Genomic DNA, 20417 nt, shown 5'->3' with positions numbered 1-20417 from the left:
GAAACCCTGTCTCGAAAAACAAAAACAAAAACAAAAACAAAAACAAAAACACAAAAGATAGAATTTACTTATAAGTGTTTAATTTAGTTAAACCTGTGACAACAAAATAAATTATTTTACATTATATTATATCGATACAGGAATCCTACATGACTTACTAGGTATAGAACAAGGAATAGTGTCCACAAGTATTTTACTTTTAATAGAATAATGAAATAAATACAAATGAAATAAATTTAAATCTCAAATTATTAAGCAAATGTTTTCAAATGCACCCACATCCTGCAAAGGATAGAATACATACCATGATTACTTGAAGTTTTAGCCATCAGTTAAAACGTTAATATCTTATAGATTTCTCATGGACTATGTTTGAAATCAGGTGTAATTTTATAGATTAAAAATATGATGAATGACATTGATAGCAATTTATTAATGATTGTGGTTAGAGTTTTTAAAAGTAGGAATGATAGTGCCAAAATGATATTTTATTTTATTTTATTTTATTTATTTGGGAGACAGGATATACTAAAAGCAAGGACTCATATCATCTATATCATGGTACAAATTGATTCCTGGTTAAGAGTAATGGGAATGGCTGTCCATGGACCTGCTATGGGTTTGATGGCACAGGGAGAGTGAGTTCTGTATGTCATGTGACATTTCATACGATATGTGAAAAGTAAGGTTAAACCTTGTCAAAATTTTCCTTATAGAGAGCTTGCTATGTGAATATGATGAGCATGTATTTGATTCTGTCCCTGAGTGCTTATGTAAAGTATCTTTAGACTACCTATCATTTTCAGTGAAGATACAAAAACAGTAAACTTTGCAAAGAGGCTTTCATATAGTTTTCAATTTTTCTTTCAATTTCCTTTGCTATGGTTTCCTTTATTTTACAGTTGTAGAATTTTATAGATCTATTACTAAATTAAAGAACTATTACTATAATTGTGTGAACAAATGATAGAGGCTTATGTTCACTTAGATTACATGAAATGCATACAATTAATTAATCTGAAAAAAAAAAACTTCTACCAATGGTTAATTTAAAAGTTACAGATAATCATAATCCTATTTAATATATACATTTGTAGTTAAATTGTAACCTTCCTATCTTGGGTAACAGTACTTCCCCCAATAGCTATAGGCTACCTGACAAAGTCACCAATAAAAGGCTTGACAAATCCCCTTCTGGGTGTTTGTTCAAGGTTGCCAAAGAGACTCCAAAAATAATATAAGTTTTGACTCTTGTCTTCGATTGCCACCTAGAAGTTGCAGGGAATCCCTATTGTTGAACACACTATGAATTTGAACATGTAATCTTGAAGACCTGATCTGGAACTGAACTAAAAGCCTCTTCCTTTAAAACTAGATTTCATGATATCTGAGGGCTCCATACATGACTTCAATAGATGGAAGCAGTCAGAATTTCTTCCTTGTTACTATACCCATGAACTAAAGCAGTGGTCCATCATGGCATTGTATACCAAAGAACACAATACTCACATATACATTTTGACAGCAATCAACAGTTGCCTACTTGTACTTAATAACCTCAATGAGCAGGAAATCCTCCTTCCCACTGAAAACCTAATAAACTACCTAGACCTGCACAATGAGATCAAGGATGTGGGAGAAGGACCTACACTTGACACTTTTCCAAACCATCACATTTCTTAACAACATTCTAAATATTATTTTTTATACCCAAAGTTTATATAGGCCTCACTCATCAACCTCCTTGCAACAATTAAAAAATCCTTACAGAATAAAATGGTCCACCAGACATCAGAGAACAAGAAAATCTCTGCAGCCAAGTCTCAACTCATACATCAATTACAACAATCCTTTTCCTAAGACACAGGTATCATAGAGGTAGAAGAAACAAAGGGTTTGTAAAAGCAAGAGAAGGAAGTTTTCTGAGAGATTTTCTCCTAGAAAAGTCAGAGAAGCTACCTCTATGAAGTCTCATTAGCGTGTGTGCCTAACAAGATCTGAACAAGGATGGCATCCATATATTGCTAACAGGGAGGGCGGATCTGTTAATGGTATCTCCACACTAGAAATTGAACAACGGGCAAGTGGGGAATACTGAGAGCAGGGCAAAATTTATTCCCAGGGAAAAAGACCCCAAGGTATCCATCCAATACCAAGTAGCTAACCCTGATATGTATACCAGTAACATACTGACTGAGAAGATTCTATTCATATATTTTGGAATGCTTGCGCATTCATGAGCACACACCTTCACACATATTTCATCAGGATGAAGCATGTTTTTCTCCTTTTTTTTTATTTTATTTTTATTTTTTGCACTTTAAATTAACTATTTTATTTATTTACATTTCATATGTTATCCCATTTTCTAGTCCACCCTCTATGAGGGTCCCACTCCCTCCCATTCCCCTTCTCCTCTAAGAGAGTGCTCCCTGACCCATGCACCTACCTCACCCTTCTCTAGGGAATCAACCCTCCACAATACCAAGCATATCCCCTCCTACTGAAGCCAGAATGAAAATCTTTTGTTTTATATGTAGCTCAGACCACAGACCAGCAGCACATGTATGCTCTTTCATTGGTGACTTAGTCCCTCGGTTCTCAGAGATGTCCAATTAGTTGATAATGCCGCTCTCGTTTGGGGTTGCAATCACCTTCAGCTCCTTCAGTCCTTCCCCTAACTCGTCCATAGTGGTCCCTGAGCTCGATTCAATGGCTGGATGTAAGCATATGTATCTGTCTCAGCTACTGGTAGAGCCTTTCAGATGACAGCCATGACAGATTCCTGTCTTCAAGCAAACATGTCATCAGCAATAGTGTAAGGGCTTGGTGCCTACACATGGGATGGGTCCCAAGTTGGGGAAGTCTCTGGATGACCTTTCCTTCAGTCTCTGCTCCATTTTATTCCTGCATTTCCTTTAGACAGGAACAATTCTGGATCAAAAATTTTGACATGCTTGAGTGGCTCCATCCCTCAACTGGGGTCAATGTCTCTCTAATGGAGGTGGCCTACTCAGGTTCCATCTCCCCATTGTTGGACATTTCAGTTAAGGTCATTCTCATTGGGTCCTGGGAGCTTATCACATCCCTGGTGACTGGGAATTTCTAGGGTATACCCTGGCCCCCAACCTACACTGATGCATAATTCTATTTATTGTCTTGGCCCTCTGGGCTTCTCTCCTGTCTTGCCCCATACCTGAAATACCTCCTTTTCTAGCTCTCACTTCCCTCTCCCTGCAGGTCCCACCCTTCCTCTACGTCCTATGATTATTTTGTTCCCCCTTCTGAGCAGGATTGAAGCATTCACACTTGGCTCTTCTTGTTAAGCTTTATGTATTCTGAAAGTTGTGTCATGGGGGCTCTGAACTTTTTGGCTAATATTCACTTATTAGTAAGTACATAACATATATGCTCTTTGGGGTATGAGTTATCTCACTCAGAATATTTTCTAGTTCTGTCCATTTGTCCGCAAAATTCAGTATATTCTCATTTTAATAACTGAGTAGTATTCCTTTATGCAAATAAACCACTATTTTCTGTATCTATTCCTTGGTTAAGGGACAGCTGGGTTTTATCCAGCTTCTGGCTATAACACATACAGCTGCTATGTACATAGTGGAGCATGTGTCCTTGTGATATGCTCTAATATCTTTTGGATATATACCCAGAAGTTCTATAGGTATGTCTTCCATTAGAACTACTTCCATTTTTCTGAGAAACTACGAGATTGATTTCCAGAGTTGGCTGTACCAGTTTTCAAACACAACAGCAATGAAGGAGTGTTCCCATTTCTCCATATCCTCACCAACATTTGCTGTCGCCTGAGTTTTGATCTTAACTATTCTGACTGGAGTAAGATGGAATCTCAGGATTGATTTTATTTGCATTTCCATGTTGACTAAGGATGGGAAATATTTCTTTAAGTTCTTCTTACCCAGGTGAGACTCCTCTGTGAGAATTCTGTTTATTTAGCTCTGTAGCTCATTTTTTAATTGGGTTATTTGGTTTTCTGGGGTCTTCTTGAGTTCTTTGTACATTTTGGAATATTAGCTCTCTGTCATATGTAGAGTTGGTAAAGATATTTTTCCAATCTGTAGGTTGCTGTTTTGTCTTATTGACTGTGTTCTTTGCATTACAGAAGCTTTTTAGTTTCATGAAGTCCATTTATCAATTCTTGATCTTAGATTCTGAGTCATTGGTGATCTGTTCAGGAAAGTTTCCCCTGTGCCAATGTGTTCAAGGCTCTTTCTCACTTTCTCTTTGATTAGATTCAGTGTATCTGGTTTTATGTGGAGGTCCTTGATTGTCTTAGACTTGAACTTTGTATAAAGTGATAAATCTGGATCAATTTTCATTCTTCTACATTCAGACTGCCAGTTAGACAAGCACCATTTGTTGAAGATGCTTCCTTTTTTCACACTGTATAATTTTGGCTTCTTTCTCAAATATCAAGTGTCTATAAGTGTGGGTTTATTTCTGTGTTTTCAGTTCTCTTCCATTGATCGAGCTCTCTGTCTCTGTATCAATTCCATGGGGAATTTGTCGCATGCTGCTCTTCCTTATAGCATTGTTTTTGTTATCGATACAGTTACTTTTGAAAAATATAATACACTTACTTCTTAGTAATGCCAAATTCCAAATTAACTTATCATGGAACATGTAATACACACACACATGGACACACACACACACAGACACACACAAGTAAGTAAATAACAATATAAGAATTACAATTGCTATACTATTACAGAAAGTTGATTAAGCATAGTCACAGAGCAGGGAAAAATAACACCCAGGAAAATAAAAGGAGTTGTACTGTGTATAATTGAGGAATTTTGAAAATTAACATTAAGCAAAAAATGTATTTATTTATATTGAATATAAATTACATTGTCTTGGACATTAACACATATATGCAATCATACATTTTTGTAATTATACATTAACTTTAAACTATCATAATTTTGATCAACACTCATTTTAGTATTAAGACTGTCTTTGAATAATATGACTTGAGTACAATTTCTATTTATTTGTTTGTTCTGAATTTTTGTAGTGTTGAACATTGAATATTGTGTCTAGTGTATTATTAGCAAGTTCTGTTCCACTCACTAACAGATACATTTTATCTCACAATGCTTTTATTTTGGGGGTTTTACATATAACATTAAAAATTAGGACATTTTTGGCAAAAGTAATCATGGCTTCTTATGAATTCAATATAATGTATGGTCATATAAATCACTTTTAAAATCAACTATGCATATTATTTTTAAATCGGCATTTTATGATGTTTAATGTTTCTAGCAATGCTAGAAAACACTCAAAGGAAAGAATTTCTTATTTCTTTTCTGTTCTGAAAAAGACATAAATGTGTCTTTTCCCTGACAGTATCTTGTCATCTTTGTACTATTCTTTGGTTACATGACTACAAGACATAGAGAGTAGCAATATTATTATTTGTTCAACCTGCCATTTTCAATAAAAACAGTAATAAATGTCTGTGTTGGAAATGCAGGCAACTAGATAAATGACTAGCCCAGAGGAACAACTGCTAATATTTTTCTCACGTTTGCTTGTTTACTGTCAGAGTTTTATTACACATGAAAATACTTGAAATGAGAAGTTTCAGTTCAGAACTATTGTTTGCTCATAGCACTAACACATTCACAGTCATTTTCTTTTCTTCCTAAGATTTAGGATTTCTTATTATCTTGGTTTTATTTTTCTTTGAAAATTTCACTAAGGTATAAATTGTGTCTTGATAATATCAAATCCTTACTCCTTCTATTTCTTCCCAGGAATTTTCTATCCCCTTTTCCTCATAACTTCCTGTCTTAATATCTCTATTTCTATCTCTCTGTTTATCTATGTATGTATCTGTCTCTATCTGTCTCTATCTATCTATCTATCTATCTATCTATCTATCTATCTATCTATCTATCTATCATCTATCTATATTTGTGTTTTAACCCTGACTTTGGTCATCACTTCCAAGATGCAATGTAAACATGAGTAAGGTTCACCTATCAGGATAATCTGACTAGATCCCCCCACATTGATCTAACAGAACTTCAAACGAACTCACACAAGCCTTTCTTATTGAAAAGATACGTTTGTATTTCACAGTTAAATTTGGTTCTACGAAAGTGTTCTTTGATTTAAATAAAGTATCATTTAATTATACATAGCTTTGTTTATGTACAGATTAAGCAATGGGCTGATGATATAAACCAGGTAGCTCATTTGCAAAAATATAATACCTAAGTCAGGAAGCTGAAGAGGTCACGAACCTGAGAGAGAATCAGGGGAACATGGGAGTTGTTAGATGGAGAGAAGAAGCAATAACATAATATGAATATAGTCCTACTCGGGTATTAAATTCTCAAAAAATTAAGTGACATACCTTTCTTAACAAAGGCCTGAAAAAATAGAATAATGACATACTACAAATGGTTAGAAAAAGAAAAGAGGAAAATAAACATCGTTGATCATACTTCAAAATAACTGTTTTCCTAAAAGCTCCACTGGAGAATGTCTTCATAAATAGACAAAGGCATAACCTAGGTGTTGAGGATAAAGTAACAATGAATATGCTAAAAAGCAAAGACATTCACAGTGAGGACACTCTGGGTATGCAGAACCTGTTAGCAGTGCAATCTACAATAACGTCACCATTTCTATCAGCTGTTAATATAATGTGGAAGTAAATTCAAAGTTTGACTTCTGTAGTAGAATATTTAAGGCAATGGCATAAAATGAGAAGGTCTGGTCTCAGAAATGGAATGTTACAGAAGTAATGCTGTGTCAAATCAGATGCTTATATTAAATGAAAATTAAGTGAATGGAAAAACTGTAAATAAACAAGTAAAGAATATGCTCCATTGTTACATATTAAATTACTTAGGCAAAAATAATGTAGTGTCAGAGACCAGGATGATTGTTGCTGAGTGTGGAAGTAACAGTAAATAGATAAGAAGATTTGTTAACTTCTGGGAACTTTCTTTTGGATGTAAACAGCAGCTGCTGAAATGGTCCTATTTTGAGCTCTCTGTTCTGTGTTTATGTTATGTACAAACAAGTAAGTTGATTAATAGGTTAATAGCTTTTTATTAATATTTTTGTTAACATTTTTTCAAGGTACAAATCATATCCATCTGAAGCTGGAGTTTTGGATTTCTATGTGCCTCTTTATGCATTTGTCTATCAATAATCCATGCATCGAAAACTAGAGAGACAACTAAATGCTTAAGAGTATTAATGCTGTTCTAGAAGATTTCCAGCATTGAGATGACAACACTTAATATCTGTGACTCTAGCTATGGAGGGAAAACTAAGACTCATTTCTGACATGTGAGGGTACCAGCCAAAACACCTATACACATAAAATTCTGAAGCAAATCAATCAATCAATCAGTCACCCTAATCAATCAAACAGGCGTGGAGAGATTAAGTGAAAAACACTCCAGAAACCCATTTGGTAAATTAATTCTGAGAATTTATATTTCAAACATTATTTAAAGCACTATGCTATTAATTAAGGATTAAGTGTTGAAAGCATTTTTCTATCTCACTCTAACTTCTTACCATAGTTCCTATGCTTTATTATGACAATCCTAAAATTATAGTACAATCAATGCATCCATTGTGTATTTAGTTCTTATTTTCTTATTAATAACTATATTATATCTGGAATAGGGTGAGAATTCAGTACCTATAGAGTAAACGAGCAAGTACTTTTAACAGTTAAACTTTTAACAATTATCTTGGAGAAAAAATCCATCAACTTGAAAACACTTGGGGTCATGCTCCCCCTCAGCTTCTTGCAGTCTTTCCCTAATTCAACCACGGGGGTCCCTGGCTTCTTTCAACTGGTTGGGTGTAAATATCTGCATCTGTATTGTATCAGTCAGCTGCTGGTAGAGCCTCTTAGAGGTCAGCCATGCTAGATTCCTGTCTGTAAGCACCCCATAGCACCAGCAATAGGGTCAGGCCTTGGAGCCTCCCCTTGAGATGGATCCATCATCTTTTTAAATTGAAAGTGTTTTAAAGAGTATTTGAAATGTTCTTTTTGGCCTACATTTTAGTCAGGATCAAAAATATTTTCTAAGATTCAAAATTGTGTATTTTATTATTGTTTTAAAAGTGCAAACTCATGTTAAGTATTCCTAGATAAAAATGCTTAGGTACAGCTAATCAATATATTCTTTACATTTACATGATGTAGTGAGAATTATGGTTAGTGTACGATACATAATTAATACAAATAGTGAAATATATATATTGGAATTTGTCCATGTTTTCTTGAACTTGATCCATTTATTTACTAGCATTTCAAAATAGTTTATGGTCTATAATCAGTGCCCATATCACCAACATTCTGTTATGAAAAGCACAAGTGTCAGCCAAACACAAGCTTATCCTAGACTATATATTAAAATATATTGCATTGCTTCATTTCAAGAAGCTCATATTTGTTTTATTTTGCTTTATTTATGTATCGTTAAACTTCTGTATATATTGTGTGCCTGTGTTAGGTCACATACATGTGTGAGTGCAGATACGTCTGTAGTCTACAACACAGACTAAGATTCCCTGGAGCTGACAATAAAAGTGATCTTGGGTGCCCTCTGTATAGATGCTAAAAAATGCAATCTTGTCATCTATAGAGGCTGAGACATCTATCTGTCCAGAGATCTTCAGATGGTTGTTTGTTTGTTGGTTTGTTTGTTTGTTTTGTGTGTGTGTGTGTATAAATACAAGAATAAGAAGATATTATAACTGGTGTGATGGCACCTATCTTTCATCCCTGCATTTTGGAGGTAGAAGTAGGAGATCTGTGTGAGTTGAAGTCCCCTTTGGTCTACATAGGGTGTATGAGGGCACCCAAGGCTACCTAGTGTCTCAAAAAGATTTTACAAACACTGCTACATATACCCATTAGATATACACAAAACAGAGAGTATAAGCATAACTTATTAAAATAAGAACAATGTGTAGCAAAATGAATTTATGTAAATAAAACAGTAATAGTTTTATAAGACTGCTACAAAAAGCTAGGACGTGGATTTATTTGGAGACACTACAGAATTTACTTTGTAGGAACACAATTATTTCGAAGTGGTTTCTTCTTGTTCCTGCCTCAAAGGTTCCATGCACGGCTACAATGATTGTCCTACTTTTCTGTACCCTGCAAATTATCCTCCATCAAAATAAACACTGAGACTTCTCACCCACAAACAACCACATGCCAATCTATTGAGTGAGTCTGTGTGCACTCTTTGAGCAAACATTTAAAAAAAAAATTACACGCCAGGAGAGAAAAGTTGTTTTTAGGTGCTCTTAAAGTGTCTATTAACGTGATGCATAATAGGTAAACTGGACACAATCGAGGGATAGCCAGGTTGCCTATAAAAACAGGATTTCTTTGTGCTTGAACCATGGTTTCCATGGAACTTAAATGTTACTGCTTGTTGGGCAATGGAGAGGCCAAACCTGCGGCTCACTCCTTGAATGTTATTTTTTTTTTATTTACTTTTAGATATTAAATTACAGCAACAGCAGCAACAACAAAAAACTAGAGAGGAGAGATCAAAAGACTTTATGAGTGCCTAACTATTGGGATATACATTCTGCGGGCTTAGGTTATTTTTGTGATAGCTGTCATTCATGGTATTATGGAAGTGTAATTTTGCGCTCTATTATCAAACTCTAAAAGGCATTTTGTTATTACACTACAACTGTCTGGGAGTCATGTGATATTTTCAATACAAACCCTGCAAGAGAAGTAAACCTCCCTGCAAAAGGGAGTGCGCAAGGAACACAGAGTGTCTACCCCAGTGAAGGGCGGGGCTGAACATGCATACTCTTATTATGTCCATGTAATAAACGTAACATGCAAGTCCTGAAGTCGGTAGTGTTGTCGTACAAAATAAATTAAATTCTAGGGGAAAAAGACAGAAACTATAAGGCAACAATCTATTGTACTTATTTTATAAATGTAACCAAATTTAAAAGTAAAATGTTGTATGATTTTTGCACTTTATTGTATGTTCTATGGACTATATACTTTTATTTATTTATTTATTTATTTATTTACTTTGGTTTTTCTAGACAGGGTTTCTCTGTATACCTCAAGCTGTCCTGAAACACACTCTCTAGACCAGGCTGGCCTCGAACTCTGAAATCCACCTGCCTCTGCCTCGCAAGTGCTGGGGTTAAAGGCATATGCCACCACTGTCCAGCTTATTTTATTTTTTATTGGTTATTTTATTTATTTACATTTCAAATGTTATTCCATTTTTTGATTTTCCTCTGCAAACCCCCAGTCCCATCACCCCTCTCCCTCCTTCTGTGAGCGTGCTTCCTCACCCATCCACTCTTGCCTCAGTGCCCTAGCTGGGGCATTGAGCCTTCACAGGACCAAGGACCTCCCCTCTCATTGATGCCAGATACGACCACATACGCAGCTAGAGCGATGAATACGGTCTGTATTTTTATTTTCTATTTATACATTTATTCAACCTTTCATTTGTGTGTGGTGGGGGGAGTGTGTGTGTGTGTATGTGTGTGTGTGTTAGTCAGAATACAACTTGATGAAGTCAGCTCTCCTGCATAATATGGATTCAAAGGATAGAACTTTACTTAGTACTCTTGGCATCAAGTAACTGTATCCATTGTGCTCACTCACTGGTCCTAAATGTCAGGGTTTTATACTATTAAAACTGACCATCAACTTTAAAACTGAATAATAAATAATATTTCTAAAGCAATGTTCAGAGAACAAATACCACATTATTATAAAGTAGACAGTATTTTTAATCATCTTGAAGAATATTATAAAGTAGACAGTATTTTTAATCATCTTGAAGAATAATATAATCAGTGTACTTTTATGAATGAAAATATCAAATTTTATATCATCTGAATTCTAAATTATTATGAATAATCTTCCAAGAACAAGGATTAGAAAAAAATTCAGACCTGCAAATAGTGATGTTTGTTTGGGAAAGAATATACTCAGGCTGCTTTTGGTTGGTTTTCTGGTTTCTTTTCCAAATATCTTCAATGGCCTAAGATTAAAAAAAATCTAAATATTTCTGAACCTGAATATATTATGTCCTTCTTTGATGGAATGATGAAGAAACAAGGCTAGCAGAGACTTTGGTCTACAATCAAGCACATGACCAGATAAAAACAAAATCTGTTTTAGCACTCAAACAGAAATAAATAATTTACTAATTTGTGTTAAGATTCAGTCCTCCACAGTGGAGAACTTGATTCTGTACATGGAGCCTTAGATGACAGTGAGAAATAAGCTGATGTTCCTTCCCGTAGATATATATTAGAATTCCAGTTTTATATTTTGCTCTCTTTGACAGAGTAACTGAAAATAATTAAGAGTAAATGTCAAGCATTTGCATGAAGTTTCTATAACTGTGTTAGAGGACAGTGTCTGTGAAATCAAGTTCCCTGACAGACCAACACTGTTAGGAGCTCATACAAAGCATACCATGGCTAATCTGTCACTATCAGAATGTCAGCAACAGTCCCCCAAATAGTTGCAGTGTATTACGACACCAACGATAGATAGCTGATTAGAAATAGGTGTTTGTGTGTGTGTGTATCAAAGTTCATAAGACAATTCATAATTCTTCTTATGTTTTCTTTGGGTTAGGACGTAGTATACTGTATTATTAGAGTATTTCTACAAATGTCTTCTATCTCACTTTTTAAAAAAAGCCTTAACACAAAACTTCCCATTACTCCTTTGAAATTGCATATTTAATATTAACATTCTGAAATATTTATTAAAGCTCTTGTTGCTTGTGTCTTTTGATGTCCAGCAGTATCACATATTTCTGAATAGATTTTCAGCAGCTTCTGACTTCAGTTATCTCTTTGTAATAGGACAAATAATGTGTGCACATAGACTGGCTGAACTTTCATACTGAGATTGTCATATCCATCCATTTATCACCCAATTAAACGAGAGCCCGAGAGAACTGATGAGAAGAGCATAGAAAAGTTCTGGTCTTAAGCATCATTAGCAAGAGAGAAGTAGATTTCTTGTTGCAACTGGCCATTACAGAAACATTTCTGTCATTTATTTTTTATCTGAATAAATTGGCTTTGCTCACAAAAAGTAAGTGAAAACTTAAATTTTTTTGGCAATGATAATCACCAAAAGTCAGTACTAGGGTTTCTTCAGAAAAACATGAACTACATAGGAATAGAGGAATTATGTAAGGAACATAAATTGTGTATATGTTATTGAAATGCCAAGAGATTTAAATAATCAATGTACAGATCAAATTTCTTTACAATATTTTAGCATAATATTTCATTCTACTAATTTCATTTTATTCAAAATGTTACATGAAATGTATAACTAACACTAGTAGCTTTTAATATTAATGAAAGTATGATAAAATACAGTGTAAATGATTACTCATTTTCAACACATTTATCAATTTGTTGGAAGAAATAAAAAAAGTGTAATGAATCTACTGTGAACTCCCACACATCTTTCTCTTATGTCTGATGTCATTCTTCTGTATCTGTATACTTTGTGTTGTCTCTTACTGACTACTTAATTTCTTTTTTATTAGACATTTCCTTTTATTTATATTTCAAATGTTATCCCCTTTCCTAGTTTTCCCCTATTCTTTCCCCCCTCTGCCTGCTCACCAACCCACCTACTCCCATGTCCTGGTCCTGGCATTCCTCTACTCTGAGGAATAGAGCTTTCACAGGACCAAAGGCATATCCCATTGATGACCAACTAGGCCATCCTCTGCTACAAATGCAGAGCCATGAATCCCACCATGTGTTTCCTTTGGTTGGTGGTTTAGTCCCAGGGAAATCTGGAGAAACCGGTTAGTTCATATTGTTATTCCTCCTAAGGGGCTGCAAACCCTTTCAGCTACTTGGGTACTATCTCTAGCTCTTTCATTGGGGACATTGTGCTCTGTCCAATGGATGGTTGTAAGCATCCACTTCTGTATTTGTCAGATACTGGCAAATCCTCTCAGGAGACAGCTATATCAGGCTCCTGTCAGCAAGCACTTGTTGGCATCCGCAATACTTTCTGGGATTGATGACTATATGGGATGAATCTCCAGGTGGGGCAGTCTCTGGATGGTCATTCCTTCAGACTCTGCTTCACATTTTGTCTCTGTAACACCTTCCCTGGGTATTTTGTCCCCCCTTCTAAGAAGGACTGAAGTATCCACACTGGTCTTCCTTCTTGAGTTTCATGTGTTTTGCGAATAGTATCTTAGGTATTCCAAGCTGGGCTAATACGCATTTAGCAGTGAGTGCATATCATTCATGTTCTTTTGTGATTGTATTACCTCACTCAGGTTGATAGCCTCAAGATCCATCCACTTGTCTAAGAATTTCATAAATTCATTGTTTTTAATAGCTGTGTAGTTCTTCATTGTGTAAATGTACCACATTTTCTGTATCCATTCCTCTTTTGATGGACATCTGGATTCTTTCCAACTCCTGACTATTATAAATAAGGCTGCTATGAACATAGTAGTGGAACATGTGTTCTTATTACCAGTTGGAACATCTTCTGGATATATGCCCAGGAGAGGTATTGCGGGATCCTCTGGTAGTACTATGTCTCATTTTCTGAGGAACTGCCAGACTGATTTCCAGAGTGGTTGTACCAGCTTGCAATCCCACCAACAATAGAGGAGTGTTTCTTTTCCTCCACATCCTCACAAGCATCTGCTGTCATCTGAGTTTTTCATTTTAGCCATTCTGACTGGTGTGAGGTGGAATCTCAGGGTTATTTTGAGTTGCATTTCTCTGATGACTAAGGATGTTGAACATTTTTAGGTACTTCTCTATGGCTATTCTGTATTCTTAAGTTGAAAATTCTTTGATTAGCTCTGTACCCCATTTTTAATGGGGTTATTTGGGGTTTCTGGAGTCTAACTTCTTGTGTTCTTTGTATATATTGGATACTAACCCTCTATTGAATTTAGGATTGGTAAAAGTTTTTTCCCAGTCTGTTGGTTGCCTTTTTGTCTTATTGACAGTGTCCTTGGCCTTAGAGATGCTTTGCAATTTTATGAGGTCCCTTTTGTTATTTCTTGATCTTACAGTACAAGCCATTGCTGTTCTGTTTATGAATTTTTCCCTGTGCCCATATGTTCAAGACTCTTCCCCAGTTTCTCCTCTATAACCTTCAGTGTCTCTGGTTTTATGTGGAGTTTCTTGATCCACATAGACTTCAGCTTTGTTCAAGGAGGTAAGAATGGATTAATTCACATTCTTCTACATGCTAACTGCCAGTTGAGCCAGCATCATTATTAAAAATGCTGTCTTTTTTCCACTGAATGGTTTTAGCTCCTTTGTCAAAGATCAAGTGACCATAGGTGTGTGGGTTCATTTCTGGGTGTTCAATTCTATTCCATTTATCTACCTGTCTGTCACTGTACCAGGAGCATGCAGTTTAAAACCCAGAGTCCCAAAAAGACTGCTGTACTCCTTTGATATTTCTCAGATATTTTGGGATCTTTACTGGAAATATGGACATTCTGGTTGCAATAAAAACAAACATCATTCCACAGAACAGCCTGTAGTTATAAAGACCTACATCTATGAACCTGGATCTCCATACTGATCTAAATTATGGCCTCTTGGAAAGTTTAATCTTTCCAAAGAATAAAATCCACAAAAAGCAATCAATGTACAAAGGAGATTAATCATTTTAGATGGTCCTTCATTTCAATTTTTTTATTTTTTCAACATAAGATTACAGAAAAAATTAATATCTCATAGAAATTGTAGTAATGTAGAATATCATGGGAAATTTTGATGAACTTGAAACATATAACTGTTTTCCATGCTTTGAAGTAGATGAAAGACCAGATCTGTAATTTCAGTGAGATAATTTGAAATGTCTTTCAACCATCTAAATGTTATTTCTCCTAGTTTACTCTAGAGTTAGTTTCTAGTGTTACAAATAATTTTATCGGTTTATTTACACTGACAGTCATGTGTATCCTGTTCTTTAAAAGATATAATTATTTAGTTTATTATGGCTTATGTCACTCTCTAAAGCTAACACTAATCCATTATCAGTGAGGCAGCAAAAAATATACTGTTTGGTAATTTGTGACTGAATGGTTATTCTTTTCGAATTCATTCATTGCCCACAATATAATGAAATACATTGTAGGAAGAAAATCCTTAAACTAGTACTTGAAATGAACATCTTTTCTACTTCATTTTAGTTTTCTTAAAACATCTCTATAGTGACAGTAAAAATTAACATTTAAATATGTAAAGCAATATTTCTAAAGTTCAATTTAATAGCATGCTTAAGCTTAGTCTAACTGTTAGAACAAATTGTGAATCCCAGAAAAGGAAGTTATTAGGACAAAAACAAAGAAACTACATTATAGTCATGATGTTTTTCTCAGTTTCAGAGTTTTCCATTTACCAACTATGTAAGAACAGCAGTTATATAAAGTTACACTCATGATAGCCTTTTCTAGGAGGTGAACATACAAAATTTTCATTTATATTATTGGAGAAAAAGTTCTCTCTCCATACATACACACACACACACATACACACACATATGAGTGTATTCATACAATATATTCTGCTTACTATATATATATATATTCACATATATGTATATATAATCATATCTATTAAAACATTTGTGAAGTTTTATATAAACCTGTTATTTCTGTCTTTGTTTTATTTGAGAAATGTACTATATATTTTGTCTTCAAAAATTCACATTAATGAAGAGTTCTGGTTATAATGTTGCAGAGATACTAGCTATCTTAAGTGAAAATTAAAAGTATACATAATAAACAAATTTGATCTATATGATCAAATCCTTTTGCATTTAGTATTTTCTTTAAAATATTTAGTTTCTTAAAAACAAATCTAACTAATAGAAATTTGTAATACTTATGATTGTGGATATAACATGCATATTTGAGAAAACTATTCTCAGAAAATATGTACATATATTACTAAAGAATTTGAAACCTATATCACATTTATTAATTGTTTGAAGAGTGACATTAAAGAAGTTTTTAAAAATTAGTTATGTATAATACTTATTCAATTTCTTTTTTTTTGTTGCAATTAAAATATTTAATTAAAATACAGCACCTGATTTGTGGTTTTTACACAACTGAATAAAAACCCTACATAATAAAATTGTTTACATCTTCCTTTCATTCTAGTAAAACAGATTACTATCCCCTCAAAACAAAACAAAAAACCTTTATAGTTTTAAACCTGATCATCCTATTTCATAATTGCCAAGACTGTTTCTAGTGGGCTTCTGAAAACGCACCTTGACACCTGGCCTGAAGGAGGAGTAAGGCACATGTGGATATTATGGTGAGAACTGGCAGGTAGCCCCAGATGCCTGGTCTGGTGTCCTACATGGCCCTGCCAGGCAAGTCAGCCCTGGTACAATAGCTAGCACTCTGAAGCACGTTTCCAGTCTGGTGGCTCCATCTCTGAGTTCAATACTGAAAGCATATTAAAGGAAGATTCACTTTTAAAAAGATGAGCTTTTCAAAATGCTCCATCATGAGCCTGGGCTGGCCAAAGCTGCCAGCATCCATGGGTGTGCTGAACAGCTTTTCTGAGGGGACTGTACTTGGGGGACATCCCAGAAATCGAACTGCTAAGGTAGACAGCCCAGGCCACGATGACCGCTTTAGGTTCCAGTAGGTGAGTGGGTCACAGCTGTGTTCCAGCACCTCTTCCTCCAAATACGCAAGCACCATGTCTTCAGGTAGCTTCTCTCTCTGATCTCTCTTTATCGGTGCGAGTGACCACAGGCTCTCCTCTGTGCCAGTGTCTTTAAGTGGGGACCCTGAGTCACAGCCATTGGAGGTGGCAGTGTCCTCTGAGGTAGAATTCAGTATTTCTAGCTCCCTGATTAAGTCTTGCCTGTACTGCTCTGCCTCCTCCTCTGTGAACAGGGAAGCTTTGTAGCGAGGGTCCAGCAGTGTGGCAAAGATGTACCTGGGGTCATGGAGTGTGGCAGACAGGCGGCTTGCCATGGCTTCCTTCAGGGACTTAAGCATGGTGTCAATGCCCATGGTCTCCCCAAACAGCATCTCCACTTTTCTGCTGAGGATGTGGATCATGGGGATGACCTGGCTCAGCGTAGACATGTGGGCACTCATCTCTCGGCTTGCAGCATCAAATGGTCTCAGCACATGGCACACAGACTGCATGACCTCCCACTGGTCACAGCTGATCAATTCTCTGAAGTTACACTCAATGGATACCTCATTAACTGCCCTCTTCTGCTCAATCAGACGTTCGAGCATGTGGAACGATGTGCTCCACTTAGACGGTACATCCTGGATCAGCTGGTGCTGTGGCAGCTCGTACTCTTTCTGCAGTTCTGCTAACTTCTCTCTTGCTCTGGGTGACCGATGGACCCGCTCACACAGCTTCCGGGCAATACTCAGTAAGTTCTGCACCATCCTCTGGCTCTTGATAGCCTCGCTCACAATCAGATTCACTGTGTGACTGAAGCACTGCACACTTGAGTGTTCACCCTCACTCAGCATCTTCCCTATGCTTGGATTGTCAGTGACAGTGATGCCAATCTGAAGGCCAATGGAAGTCACCCAGGCTTCCCACCAACACTCCAGCTGCTTCTGAATGCTATTTCCACTATAGTCACAGTCGATTTGTGAGACATCTAAAAGTGCTGAGCAATGGTGGTCCTCACAATGTGGTCGGACAGCGGATGCGAAGGTGACCCAGTGAGCTGTAAGGGTCAGGTATTCACGAGTCTGGCTACTCATCCATATTCCAGAGGTGAAGTGAACTACACCACTCTCAGCTTCCTTCAGATGTGACATAATTATCTGTTTCACATTGTCATACATACCTGGGATAGCTGTTCTAGAGAAGTAGGAAGGGGAGGGTAAAGAGTACTGAGGTTTCAAGTATTCGAGCAGCCTGTTAAAGCCAACGTTGTCTACAAGGGAATATGGCTGAAGGTCAAGTGCAATCATTTCAGCTATGAGACTTGTGATTTTTTTGGCAACTGGATGAGAGTCATAGAACTTCTCTGTGGAGTCACGGAAAGAGGAAGGCCCTGAGAGCTCTATGCCCAGAGGTCTCCGGATGCCTGGAGAACGGGGCAGAGTGGCCTCTGAGACATCATTCTTGAGTACATGGCCATGGAACCGCTGCAGATGTCTCAGGAGACAGCTGGTGCCCAGGTTGGTGGGTTTCTTGCCCCTGCTGATGGTCCGGCCACAGTGCAGGCACACCACCTTTGTTGAGTCTGCTGAACAAATAGAAAAGTGATTCCACAGCTTTGAGGTCTTCTTGCTATTAGTAGGAAACACACCTTGATGGTTTTTTCTGACCACTGCTGGCAAGTCAGTTAACTTGGAGGAGCTTTCTGCAGAAGCCAAAGTGGCATATGGAGAGTTTGCCAAACTTGCACCCAGAAAGTCCTTCTGGTTCCCAACCACCTCAGGGTGGCGTCTGTACAGGTGTCGCATCAAACAACTGGTGCCAACATCTCCCTTCTTCCCCCGACTAATAACGCAGCTACAGTACCGGCACACTGCTTTGAGACTGTCCATGGGGGCCAGAGAAAAGTGATGCCAGACTTCTGACTTTAGTCTTCTCATCACCTTCTTATTTTGCTGGAAAACAGTACCTGATTCAAACCTTGGATTTACCGTGTCCGCTGGCTGCTTCTCTGGAGAAGACACTACAGAGGCCTCCCCCAAGTCATCAGAGGATGACAACATGGACACATCTTCCCGGGACACATCCCCAGGATTAGTGTGTGATGACAGGTCCTCCGGAAGCCTTTCTGGGGATGAGGAGGCAGAAGGGGACTCTTTGACTTGTTTGCCTGGAGACAACGATGCGGAGTTGAGATCCCCTTCTGGGGGCAGCAGGGCAGGCAGCAGGGTTGGGGGCATAGGGTACAATGGTGGGATGCCTGTGTTGCCCCTGTTCTCCTGCAGTACAATGGAGCGATGTGCTCTCCACATGTGCCTGATGAGGCAGCTTGTACCCAGGTCCTTCCCATTTTTCCCTCTACTGAACTCATTCATACAGTGGACACAGACAGCCTTGGAGCTATCAAGGGGTGACAAGTAGAAGTGCTTCCAGACGGCTGACCTCCTCCTGGACCCAGATGTGCTTTTGGGAAGAGAAAGGTTTCTGTCTGCCATGGTTTCTGAAGCGTCGTCATAATGGAGCATGGAGAGGTTGGGGGAGGAGCCTGCCAAGGCCTCCTCTCTGCTGTACTTTTCAGTGACAGACACATCAGAGGACAACTCTTCAGAAGAAACTACAGTCACAGACTCTTCCATTATTTGGTCAGGGGATGGGATCTTGGGAGCCATTTTCTGGACAAGTCTGACAGGCGAGAGCACAGTGCTAAGGTCTCCCACATCTGCAGGCTGTGGTGGAAGCAACAGAGAGGGAGGGGAAAAGGAGGACCCTGCCGATAGACTTCCATTTTCTTGAATGAGCTTGGTGGGGTGTGCCCGCCTCACATGTCTCATGAGGCAACTTGTACTCAGGTCTTTCTCATTCTTGCCCCTACTGAACTCTTTCATACAGTATGTGCAGATAGCCTTAGTGCTATCTCGAGGGGAAATAAAGAAATGCTTCCAGGCTGGAGACTTCTTCCTGGAGCTTATGTGTCGACTGGAAAGAAGGCTCTGGGTCACAGCTTCCATGGCTACGCTGTACAGTGTGCTACTATACTGGGAGAAGAGTGAGCCATAGTCATCCTCACTCTCGGCAGCTAAGAACTTCCCAGAGGGCTGACAGGCACAGCTCGCTGCCCTGATGTCTGCCTGTTCATCGCCACTGTCTGTCTGTCTCATATCCTCTGACTCACTTTTAAAGTCCACTTGTTCCAAACTGTGACAAGGAGTTTGATCATCATCTTCCTCCTCTGTTTTGAAATTTACTTTGTCAGAAACAAAATCACTGTCCCCCTTGGGACAAGTTTCTTGCTTATCCTCCATGACCAACCATAATTATCCTGGTTGCTTTATCATCCTGACATCTTACGTTAATAAAAACTGCTTATAATGTCCACTTGTGAACCCTAATGTAGATTTTATTCACTCTTTCATAATCTCATTTTCTAGGCTGTTTACTATGGCTGACCATGAATGTCACTGGAAAGCTCACACAAGCACACTGTCACAGGGCATGGAGTGCTGTTCTGTAGGAGTACTGCAACCAAATACTTCTTGTATAAACCAATGCGTGCAGCATAGACCTCTTCCTCTTCTCCAAGTCAGGAGCCCCGCCATCTTGAGGGCACACACAGTCCTTCATTTCCTATGCCCTCCTCTCAGTAGGTCAACCAGAAGTAGAAACTAAAGTATTTGAAGCCAGGTACATAAAAA

The 20417-nt window shown here is 37.5% G+C and overlaps 1 protein-coding gene across 7 annotated transcripts in view; it reads right to left on the bottom strand.

Moving 5' to 3' along the window:
* Brinp3 (bone morphogenetic protein/retinoic acid inducible neural specific 3) overlaps nucleotides 1-20417 on the bottom strand; it is a 406844-nt gene that overhangs the window by 156865 nt on the left and 229562 nt on the right. The gene's annotated exons all lie outside the window — the stretch shown is intronic.

The sequence above is a fragment of the Mus musculus genome, chromosome 1 (assembly GCF_000001635.26).
Source record: "Mus musculus strain C57BL/6J chromosome 1, GRCm38.p6 C57BL/6J".
Classification (NCBI taxonomy): Eukaryota; Metazoa; Chordata; class Mammalia; order Rodentia; family Muridae; genus Mus; species Mus musculus.
Note: the sequence above shows the minus strand (reverse complement) of the source record. Positions and strands in the feature narration are given on the sequence as shown.